At 45.0% G+C, this 10,325-nt stretch overlaps 1 protein-coding gene across 7 annotated transcripts in view; it reads right to left on the bottom strand.

Moving 5' to 3' along the window:
• Positions 1-8,978, bottom strand: part of GCNT1 (glucosaminyl (N-acetyl) transferase 1) — a 46,025-nt gene extending 37,047 nt beyond the window's left edge. For 5 of the 7 annotated variants that reach the window (XM_070375743.1, XM_070375748.1, XM_070375746.1 and 2 more), the window contains exons 1-2: positions 8,823-8,978; positions 7,857-7,979 (exon numbers count right to left, since the gene is read on the bottom strand). The gene's annotated coding sequence lies outside the window, so the exon portion shown is untranslated. Of the gene's footprint in view, positions 1-7,856; positions 8,035-8,139; positions 8,510-8,822 lie in introns of those variants that run through there. The other 2 variants (XM_070375749.1, XM_070375750.1) reach the window with 2 other exon arrangements.
• Between the last annotated feature and the right edge of the window lie 1,347 nt (positions 8,979-10,325).

Below are 10,325 nucleotides of genomic sequence, written 5' to 3' on the forward strand. Positions count from 1 at the left end.
TGTGAACTCCCAGATGTTCCAGCTGGTTTTAGAAAAGGCAGAAGAAACAGAGATCAAATTGCCAACATCTACTGGATCACAGAAAAAGCAAGAGAATTCCAGAAAAACATCTACTTCTGCTTTATTGATTATGCTAAAGCCTTTGACTGTGTGGAACACAACTGTGGAAAATTCTTAAAGAGATGGGAATACCAGACCACCTTACCTGTCTCCTGCAAAACCTGTATGCAGATAAAGAAGCAACAGTTAGAACCAGACATGGAACAATGGACTGGTTCCTAATAGGAAAAGGAGTACGTCAAGGCTGTATATTGTCACCCTGCTTATTTAACTTATATGCAGAGTACATCATGAGAAATGCCAGGCTGGATGAAGCACAAGCTGGAATTAAGATTGCCAGGAGAAATTTATCAATAACCTCAGATATGCAGATAATACCACACTTATGGCAGAAAGTGAAGAGGAACTAAAGAGCATTTTGATGAAGATGAAAGAGGAAAGTAAAAAAGCTGGCTTAAAACTCAACATTCAAAAAACTAAGATCATGGCATCCAGTCCCATCATCTCATGGCAAACAGATGAGGAAACAATGGAAACAATGACTGACTTTATTTTTGGGGGCTCCAAAATCACTGCAGATGGTGACCGCAGCCATGAAATTAAAAGACACTTGCTCCTTGGAAGAAAAACAATGACCAATCTAGACAGCGTATTAAAGAGACATTACTTTGGCAACAAAGGTCCACCTAGTCAAAGTTACGGTTTTTCCAGTAGTCATGTATGGATGTGAGAGTTGGACTATAAAGAAAGCTAAGCACCAAAGAATTGATGCTTTTGAACTGTGGTGCTGGAGAAGACTCTTGAGAGTCCCTTGGACTGCAAGGAGATCCAACCAGTCCATCCTAAAGGAAATCAGTCCTAGGTATTCATTGGAAGGACTGATGCTGAAGCTGAAACTCCAATACTTTGGCCACCTGATGTGAAGAATGGACTCAGTGGAAAAGACCCTGATGCTGGGTAAGACAGAGGATGAGATGGTTGGGTGGCATCAGCCACTCAATGGACATGAGCAAGCTCCGGAAACTGGCAATGGACAGGGAAGCCTGGCATGCTGCAGCCCATGGGGTCACAAAGAGTTGGACACAACTGAGCGACTGAACTAACTCTGGTGATCAGTCCCATCCTGAGGCTACCTAGGATCCCTCCCCACCCTCACCTAAGTCACACATTAGCATAAAATCAGGAGTGGAAAAGTGCCCCACTGTGAATAACAAAAGATGTTTTTACCACCCCTATCTCTCTGGACATGCCAAGGGTTCTAGAAGCTGTGGCAGGAACCAGAGACAAACATCGAATATATTGCTTATTATATCACAAGGGCCAACACTAATGCCAATCAACATCATTCCTGATACTTTCCAGGAAGCCTACCACAATGTCTGGCACTAGAAAATGCTCAGTAAATACTGCGCTGATGAAATATCTGACTTTATACACAAACACACCCACCTTGGCAAATGGTTTTGCCACCTCCTTCAGAGAAAAAGTCCTCACAATTCTGATCCCCAAATCTGAGACTACTTCATCCATCTTCTCCCTCCCACTTTCTATCAAAGCCCAATTTCCCCACCTGGGTTCTCAAAACCATCTTCTTTCACCTTCTCTGAAGCCTGGCCCTAGCATTTCTTTCTCATTCACATATCTTTAGCCTCTCCCTCTGTACCAGAGACTTTCCATCAGCATTAGAATATGTTCAATTCTCTTCAATCTCAATTTGAAAAAACAAACAAGAGCAGGCCACAGACCCCCCAATTCCTGCCTACCTTGTAGGTAGGCCTGGCTTCTCAGTCTTAACCAGCTTCTCCTCTTCCTCTGAGCACAATGATCAAACTCTCCAAGGCCAGCCCCCTCTCCTTCTCATTCTACACCCCTCTTTGGGTGATCTTTTTAAAGCACCTCTTCCTCTTAGGAACTGAGCTAGCGGTGTTCTGGAGATCTTTTTCATATAGTGTGTGCTGTGCTTAGTCACTCAGTCGTGTCTGACTCTTTGTGACCCCATGGACTGTAGCCCAGCAGGTTCCTCTGTCCATGGGATTCTCCAGGCAAGAATACTGGAGTGGGTTGCCATGCCCTCCACCAGGGGATCTTCTCAACGGAGGGATCGAACCCTGGTCTCCCGTACTGCAGGCAAATTCTTTACTGCCTGAGCCACCAGGGATATTCAAGGACTATTTATTTGCAACGGCCTCGAAATATGTATTTCTATCCCAGATCTCTTTCAGGAGTTCCCTCTGCCTACTCCCCGACTCCATCTGGAATGCCTCAAAAGCAAACAGATTCAAGTGGAATTACTTTCCCTCCCCCACCTGTGCCAAACCCACTCCTCCCCTAGTCCCCTTCAACCGAAAATGGTTTCACCATCCTATCCCACTCAGGTATTTATGCCCAGCTTTTTTTTTTTTTTTTTAATTTAAATTTATTTATTTTAATTGGAGGCTAATTACAATATTGTATTGGTTTTGCCATACATCAACATGAATCCGCCACGGGTGTACACATGCTCCCCATCCTGAACCCCCCTCCCTCCTCCCTCCCCATAGCATCCCTCTGGGTCATCCCTTCATTTCTTATATGATATTATACATGTTTCAATGCCATTCTCCCAAATCATCCACCCTCTCCCTCTCCCACAGAGTCCAAAAGACTGTTCTATACATCTATGTCTCTTTTGCTGTCTTGCATACAGGGTTATTGTTACCATCTTTCTAAATTCAAAATATATGCATTAGTATACTGTACTGGGGAGAAGGCAATGGCACCCCACTCCAGTACTCTTGCTTGGAAAATCCCATGGATGGAGGAGCCTGGTAGGCTGCAGTCCATGGGGTCGCTAAGAGTCAGACACGACTGAGCTACTTCACTTTCACTTTTTCACTTTCATGCACTGGAGAAGAAAATGGCAACCCACTCCAGTGTTCTTGCCTGGAGAATCCCAGGGGCAGGAAAGCCTGGTGGGCTGACATCTATGGGGTCACACAGAGTCGGACCAACTGAAGTGACTTAGCAGTAGCAGTATACTGTATTGGTGTTTTTCTTTCTGGCTTACTTCACTCTGTATAATAGGCTCCAGTTTCATCCACCTCATTAGAACTCATTCAAATGTATTCTTTTTAATGGCTGAGTAATAATACTCCATTGTGTATATGTACCACAGCTTTCTTATCCATTTGTCTGCCGATGGACATCTAGGTTGCTTCCATGTCCTGGCTATTATAAACAGTGCTGCGATGAACATTGGGGTACACGTGTCTCTTTCAATTCTGGTTTCCTCGGTGTGTATGCCCAGCAGTGGGATTGCTGGGTCGTATGGCAGTTCTATTTCCAGTTTTTTAAGGAATCTCCACACTGTTCTCCAAAGTGGCTGTACTAGTTTGCATTCCCACCAACAGTGTAAGAGGTTCCCTTTTCTCCACACCCTTTCCAGCATTTATTGCTTGTAGACTTTTGGATCACAGCCATTCTGACTGTATGCCCAACTTTTAAATCATTTTTGATAGCTTCTCTCCAACAACTATACCCAAACAGTAACGACCTTCTTACTGATTTCTAACTACAAACTCATTATCTCTCTCATGCTCTCCATCCGTCCTCCATCTACTCCCCTCTCTACCCCTGGGTGGCTGCAAAAAGCCTTTGCACTATCAGGCCACACCCCATTCTCCCCCTCCCCAGCGTGTGTGGACAGGCTGTGCTCACACAAAGTGACTGGCTCAGGGGACTGCCTCTGACCTGACCTGGTGGGACAAGCAGTACATCTTTTCTAATTGGTCCACCCAGAAGGGAGTCTTTTCCTGGTTTGCACAGATACCATATATGCCAATAGGGCCTACCCCTCCAAACACAGCAGTGAGGATGATCATTTTTAAAACCCAAATCTAATCATCTTATCTCTTATTTAAAAGTTTTCAGTGAGTTCCCTCTACCTTTTCATTAAAGTGCAAAGTCCAAAAGATGGCCCAAGAGGCCTCATCCCAAGCTACATTCCTTCTTTGGTCTCAACCATTTCAGCCTGAACACTAAACCCTAATTCACCTCACTTCTACTCATTTTTAAGGCCTCATTTTAAGTACTTCTTTTCAGAAACACCTATCCTGAGAAATCCCTTCCCCTAATCTGGGTTAGGTCTCCAGGTTAAATGGTCTCCAGACACTTGTGCTTCTCTGAAGTACCACTTATGACTGTAATTGCCTATATGACTATGTGCTTGTCTGTCGCCCTGTCCTTGAGACACTAGACTAAATGGTCCGTAAAGGTAGAGCACTTCTATCCCATTCACAGCTGTAGGCCAGAGCTGACAATGCCTAGAATCGAATAGGTGCTCAGTAAATAGTGGTTCAATGAGTAAACAGGTCATTCAAGTTCACAGGACCCTCCCAAACAATCTGGCTCCCTCTTTAGCAAAAGAAAAATTCATCATGGGAGGACGTTCTTAGTAAATTTACTGCACTGATTATCCAATAACACATAGACTCCTGACTGGAAATATTAGTACAATCAATGAATCAGAAATTCTGGGTGCTTAATGGTAGCAGGAGCAGTTCTCTGGATTTGTATTTGTGATTATAATCCTCTTTTAAGCTACCAGGACCAGTTTCCTGTGTGCAATCACACAGGACCCTATGCTCTGCTTAATGCTCAGTTATCTGTTGCCATCTTAAAATTCATAATGTTTAAAGAAGGGGCCCCACAAACTCTGTAGCCAGCCTAGAGCCTTATAAATTAGTCTGATTTCTGCAAGGGGCCAATGAATAGCCAGTCCCTAGCTAAGAATGCATCTTTTATAACCAAGGCAATGTTTTCAACCTCCATAAGGTCTATATTATACTTGCAGGATTATACATGAGGATTATACTTGCAGGACATTTTTTTCTTCTGGTAAGCAAAATCATATATTACTTATAATTCTCTTCCATAAAATTAGTATTTCTCAGACTAGAGAAACACACAGTTTTCCTAGTTATTGATGTTAGGCAAAAAAATTTTAATTTCTTTTAAAACTAAATTCTACTTTAAGCATAATTTACACCAGGTCTCATTGTTAAATTTTTGCTTAGAATTTTGTTTGACGTTCTTATATGAGAGACTGTGTTGATTTTTTCAAATCAACAACCATCATTCATTGATACCCCATCACCTTAAAAGACAACTGAAAGACATCAAGCAATTAAAATGAGAAAAATGAAAACTGCTGTAGGATTCCTTTTTAGCTTCCACATTTTAAACTTTAGAAATTTGACAAAAAAAAAAAAAGAAAGAAAGAAATTTGACAGCCACATCAAACACTTAAAATTTCTTTGGAAGCAAAGTCTTGCAAGATATACATGGCCATTCAGAAAGAACCCTGATTCAGTCATCTTTATTATAAAAATACTTAAAGTGTTAGATAGCTTCTCTAGTCATTAGAAGTTTAAAGTTAATTATGTTCAGTATACACTTTAGTTCATAAATGTCTAAAGCATTTTAAATATTCGCTCATTTTTTTTGTCAACTAGGTAACTATGCTCCCCAGGGGATATCTAACAACGTCTGGAGACATTTTTGGTTGTTATAACTAGACGGAGGCAGTTAAAACTGGGACCAGTAGCATCCAGTGGGTTGAGCCAGGAACACTGCTGCTACACAGCTTACAATGCACAGGACAATCCCAACAGGAAATCATCTGGCCCAAAATGTCAGAAGTGCCAATAGTGAAGGAACTCTGGTCTAAGCATACATGCATTTGCCACATATAGGCAACAAGGACATGTGACAACCTCAAGCCATGTCTCCTGTGTCAAAGCCAGTGTGTTTAAAAATACAGACAGACCCAGGAGAAACACCAGACTTATAAGAACAGTCATTTGGGAACTCCCTTTTTAAGACAGGGAGTAAGGTAGCTGACAGCCTGAACTAGAACTATAAACAAACAGTAACACAATTCCTTGGTTGGCCCATAAAAAGACTACTTTTGTCAGTGCAGGTGACCTAATCTACATGTCACAGAAAACAGAAATTGAGACTGAGATCACTTTCAATAGGATTAATTTGTTTCCTGCGACCTCATTTCAGAAAAATGTACAACATATATATTATAGGTCAGAATTTTTCATTCACTTGAGAATGTGATCACCAGGTATAGCAGTTTATAAGAGATTTGAAAACACGATGAATAAACCAAATTTGATTTGATTTCTTGTGTTTTAAGAAAGGAAAAAAGCCAACATTTAAAATCACTTTTTACATTTTTTTTTTAAATAAAGTTTGTTCAATTATTGGGTAGGGAAGCTCTGGTCACACTGGGCTAGAATTCCTGTACGATTAGAGGGAGAGAATGGCCGATACCTGCCCAGGTGTTGGCAGGTCACCTGGAACCAATTTCAGTCCATTTAGTTCTCCCCATGAATTACCTATTTAGTTCCTGTAGATCTGTAGTGTGTTTTTTTGTTTTTTTTTTCTGGCCAAACCAAACAACATGTGGAGATCTTTGTTTCCATATCAGGGATTGAACCAGTGGCCCCTGCAATGGAAGCTCACAGAGTCGTAACCACTGGGCCACCAGGGAAGTCCCTAAATTTCATTTTGTACATAGTTGATCCTGCTTGTGCTCAGTCACTAACTCACCTCTGATTCGACAATTTGGACAGTAGCCCACCAGGAGATAGTTCATAATTCTCAAGAGAAACAGTTCTTTAGTGTTAAGCAACAAAATTGCAAATGGAAAAGAGCTAGAGAACTTTTCCGGTGGTCCAGTGGTTAGGAATCCACCTGCCAACGCAGGGGACACGGGTCGGCCTCCTGGTCCAGGAAGATCCCACATGCCTCAGAGCAACTGAGCCTGTGCGCCACAACTACTGAGCCCACGTGCCGCAACCACTGAAGCCACGCTCTCAGCAAGAGAAGCCACCAAAATGAGAAGCCCCTGCTGGTGCCAACTAGAGGAAGTCCCTGCAGCAACAAAGACCCACATGACCAAACAGTAATAAAGAAGAAGTAACTAGTGACTGGAAGCTGTCCTATAATTGAAATCCAGTACATGTTTAGGGTCAAGGCTGAGAAGTTCCTTTCCAACATCAGGCTGAAGGAAAGGCAGAGGCGCTGACTGGAACCTTCCAACCCTCACCATGAGATAGAAGGGGGAAAAATCAACCTCTTTTATCTACCAATAAAACTCTGTAAAAGTAAATTCACTGTGTGTTGCTGCTGCTGCTAAGTTGCTTTAGTCGTGTCCAACTCTGTGTGACCCCATAGATGGCAGCCCACCAGGCTCCCCTGTCCCTGGGATTCTCCAGGCAAGAACACTGGAGTGGGTTGCCATTTCCTTCTTTCTAAACATGGAACGGTGTTTGAGAACTCCAAAGTTTCCCTGAAGGACCATCTTGAAGGTCTGCTAAAAATCCGTGAAGGCTTAATGATTAAGCCACAGCAGAAAGCCATTTTCCTTAATCCGGGGCAGTGGGGTTGGAACTGCCTGGGTTCCTAGCAGGTAATTTACGCTGATCTTTAAAAACCATTCAGCCCTCTTCCTCCCTTCTGTAAAACAAATCCGCCCTTCAGAACAGCTCTAAAAGGGGGGCAGGATGCCCAGAGAAGCTTACAAGTAAGTGTCCGGCCAGATGCTCACCTAGCCCTCACCAAATGCAGACCACAAAAACCTGTGGCCCTGTTCTCATCTCCAGGCACCAGGCTTTCTCTGAACACTGTATATCCCCTCAATTTGCCTCCTGTCCTACTACTTGTAAAATGAAGACTCTCTTCCCCCTAGAACGAAATAACAAAGCCAACGAGTGTGCAGGATGCCAGGTGACTATAAGACTCACCTCCAACCGGGCAGCCCGCAAGGTCCAGCCTCGATGCACGGGCGACCTATCATCCACCGAGAAAGATGAGAAGTGGGTAGCAGGCTGGGGTGCCTGTGTTTTGCTCGGTATCCAGAAACAGAGCTGCAAGGCAGGGAGGGAAAGAGCTGTGAGGGAGAGCTTCTTCCACCTCAAAAAGCTAATCAACAAAAATTGGAAACATTTGAATCAGAAATTGGGCGCTAGCAACACAAAACCAAAAAGAAACCTAGGAAGGGAATATAATGCGTTCAAGAACAATCACCTGTTTCACCACAGAGCCAGCAGCAGCAGCACGCGTTTTCTAGACGTGGCGTGAAGCATGCAGAGCAAACAGGAAGGTGAGGAAACGCGTGAGGGCTTTGGAGCCCCTAGAGTAGCGTCTCTTTTCCAGTGGTTAGCCCCTAGGATGAGTCATTTAACATCCCGGCGCAGGCTTCTATCTTTATCAGTAAAATGGGGGTAATAAATACCTCTCCGCAGGGCCACGATTAGGCTTATTCGAAGTTAAAGCCTCTGGACCCCAAAGCACAACAGTGAGTAACTGTTCGCGCCCGGCCTCTCCACGCCCGCAGCCGCCAACTCCCGATTCCTAAACTACTACTCGCTACGTGAACCAGGGGGAAAGACAGCAGAAACAAGCGGCTTCCAGGTGATACTGGGCACCAAAGTCCTAGCCCCAGGCTCCCCGAACCGGACGGAAGAGTTGGGTCGAGGCAGGGCGCTCTGCACCACCCCCGGTCCCGGACGCACAAGCTGGAAGCGGATTCCCACCGCGCATCCTCTTTCTCCTGCCCCGGCTCCGCGTCCTCTTTCCCGGAGGAGCTGAGCCCACTCGCTGCAGCCGGGCCCTGGTTAAGTGGCGGCTTCCTCTTTCCCGCCTATCCTTCCCATTTCCTCCCCTCCAGCCAGGCAGCCAAGCAGGAGACCTGGTGGGGCGTTGGTTACCTGCAGCGAGCGCCTGGCCCGGAAGACGCTGGAGGGTGCTGGGCAGCACGGGGACGCTCTCGCCCGGCGCTGCTCCGCGCTAGGCTGACTGAGCTCTTGGCGCCGGAGGACCGCGCGGCCGGGCCTCGGGCCGCCCACCCTCGCGCCCGTGCGCCACGCCCCTGGGCCCGCCCCGCTAGGCCCCGCCCAGCGCATCCCTGCTTCGCAGACCTCTGCTGCCGTGGGCCTTCTGGCCCAAGTCAGCGCGCCCTCTGGGCATTTCGTTGTCTGGTGGAAGTGCTTGACTCTGCGTGCTTCCTTTTTCTCCTTCCTTAGGTTGACTTGGGTTCTTAGATGGGAGAACCGCTTAGGGACTGAGCACTTGAGTGGGGTCTTCAGAATTTTATACCCCCTTCCTGGGAGGCAGGAACCGCGGGAAGCGCTGTCTTTTCTGATTTTAAAAATAGAGTTTACAACCAAAGGAAAAATAAAATTCCGGAGGTCTTTATATTGTGTTAAAATTTGGTGTGACCATTGGGTTTGTTTGTTTTCCGTGATGAGAGACGTCTACAGGGTTCTGTGGGTCTCCTGAACACAAGGCCTTTCTGTGTCCCCCAGTTCTTTGATTATAGGAAACAGCCTCCATTCAGCTTCCATGACCTTCCCTGAGTTCCACTGAGCAGATTCAAGCAGTTATTAAGACCAAGGATAAACAATCAAGAGCAGCCCTGGGGCAAGGTCCCTTTTCCGCATCAACAAATACACACACAATATCTTTGAACTGTTCCACAAATACTGAAACACAGTATATTGCCCAGGAGCATTTAGACCCCAGTGCCGTTAGACCTGAAGGTTGATGATGCTGACTTATCTCACCACCAACCCATCAGAAAAATGCTTGCGAGCTAATCACACCATCTTTGAATAGTTAATGCAAAACTTCTCACTATCCTCCCCAAGTTGGGACAATACAGTTTTGAGGGCAGTTAATACACTGTGTCCCTTTTTGCCTGGAAAAGTAATAAAGCGATCCTTTTCTACTTCACCCAAAACTCTGTCTCCAAGATTCAATTAGGCAACAGTGTACAGAGAAGCTGAACTTTTGGCATCATGAGGTTTACTTACTAAAAAATTTAGTATTTTAAAAACTCATTACATTCGTGTGTGAGTGTGTGTGCACACGTGCCAAGTCATGTCTGACTCTTTGGGATTTTAACTCCTGGAGTGCAGGTTATTTATCTTCCTATCACTAATTCACCCAACACATATGCATTGAAATAAATGAAGGAACTAACTGAATACAGTCATTTCCCTACCCACCGGTTCCTGTTGGGGCTGTGGGGTAAAGCTGAGGTGCTGTGAGTGGGTGGGTTTCCCTGTAACAGGAAGTTTGCCTAGTGTTCATCATTCTAATCAAAGGGGGTCACTGCTCAGGGCAGACGCATGAACACAAAGAGAAGGGCTGGTACCCACTGACTCTCTGAGGCTCACCTTCTTGGGCTTTGGACTTGATGGGGTTAGATG

The sequence above is a fragment of the Bos mutus genome, chromosome 8, assembly GCF_027580195.1.
Source record: "Bos mutus isolate GX-2022 chromosome 8, NWIPB_WYAK_1.1, whole genome shotgun sequence".
Classification (NCBI taxonomy): Eukaryota; Metazoa; Chordata; class Mammalia; order Artiodactyla; family Bovidae; genus Bos; species Bos mutus.